We start from the raw sequence: 1,633 nt of genomic DNA, 5'->3' as shown, positions 1-1,633 counted from the left end.
CCCCGTGGGCAGTGGCAGAGGGATGGCAGGGGGCTGGGTAGCGGCAGCCGGGCTCCCAAACACGGGTGGGAGAGCCCCATCTGGAGAGCTATGGGGCTCCGCGATCCCAGGGTTTCTCCTGAGGCACCCAAGCGGATGGTGGAGGTCCCTCTTTAGTGAGGTAGGGTGTTAAGGTCCCAGTGCAGTGGCTGCTCTCATGAGCAAAGACTCACCTACTGCAGAAGCAGCAGGGCAGGGCTGGGCCCTCTGTGTGCATGTCCCGGGCCTGCCCCGGGCGGGTTCCCAGAGCTGGGCCAGCTGTGTAAGGGAGGGCGCTGCCCTGCTCCAAAGCCCTGTCCCACCTGGCCGGATCTGCTTCCCATCGGCCTCTGCCCTTCCCTGGCTCCAGGCCCGGCTCGTCCCCTCCGGGCTGGGTGCTCCCCCCCTGTGCCCCCGGGCGCTCCCTGTGCCCACGGCCAGCAAAGGCCCTGTGGCGGGGGGCCAATGGTTTGAGCCACTAACCCGGAACATTTCAGTCCCTCACAGCTCTGCACCCCAAAAGCCGAGAGGGATTGAAGGCACCTCAAAGCAGCTCCATCCCACTTGAGGAAAGGGCAGTCAATAACTAACTCATGTAAGCACAAGTGAACTATTGGGAGACAGCAAATGTTAGTTCAGACAGCAGATGTTAATTACAAAGCCTGAGAAGCCAAATTCACCCTAATCTTGTCAAGATAGAGGGGACAAGGATTATCCCAGAGACTGCTGAATCATTCCTCAAAGGACTACGCATGCCCAGGGAGAAAGGTGAAAAGTGCACTGTGAGGATGACTAGTGGCCTTCATCAGAGAGACCCCCAAGGAAGAAGAGGAGCCTTCCTCAGCGCAACCACCAGGACACACGGAGCATGCGTGACCCGTATGCTAATGATATTAATGCCTTCTGAGAAACAATTTGTATAACCACACCTGTCCCAAGGAATGTGATGAATATTGAGAATTTAACCCATAATACTGTGTTGTAGGGAGCACCGGGTGTGTGTGTGTTTGGAGGAGCGATCCCCACACACCCGGCGTGCCGAATAAAGCAAATACCCACTTCTCTGACTCTGTCTCTGAAGTGTCTCCTGGGCCGGTTTTGGCGCGATTCACTGCAAACGGCTCAATTCCACCTCAAAACAACTCCATCCCATCTCCAAATTTTGGGGTAACTCCTGTGCCCAAATTGCTCCCAGTTGTATGCAGATGTTCCTGTCCATGAACTTCACCCAGTTGTCATCAAGGAAGTGCCAGTGGGCTTTTCCCCAGGAATGGAACACACCTGTGTGGGAGACAGGTCAGGGGTGCCCCCCTCCAGCAGCCCCCAGCACCCCACAGCAGGTTGGGAGCTCAAGGGACCCCCCTGGACACCCCTTTCCCACCCCTCTCTGCCCCACGGCCACCTCAGCACCAGCTGCTGGGTGGGGAGGAACCCCCCATGAGACCCCCAGGGAGGGACAGGGGTTTGGGGACCCCCCCTGTGAGATTCTGCTCCCCCGAGAGCCCCAGGGAACAGCTCAAGAGATCAAGTGATGGGGAAATGAAGGGATTCTCATGGGAAGCCCTTTCCCGCTGTCCCCCCGGCCCTTATCCCCCTCTCAGACACCTTTCCCATC

Source organism: Corvus brachyrhynchos, unplaced genomic scaffold, assembly GCF_000691975.1.
Source record: "Corvus brachyrhynchos isolate BGI_N302 unplaced genomic scaffold, ASM69197v1 scaffold440, whole genome shotgun sequence".
Taxonomy (NCBI): Eukaryota; Metazoa; Chordata; class Aves; order Passeriformes; family Corvidae; genus Corvus; species Corvus brachyrhynchos.
This window is presented reverse-complemented; position numbering follows the sequence as displayed.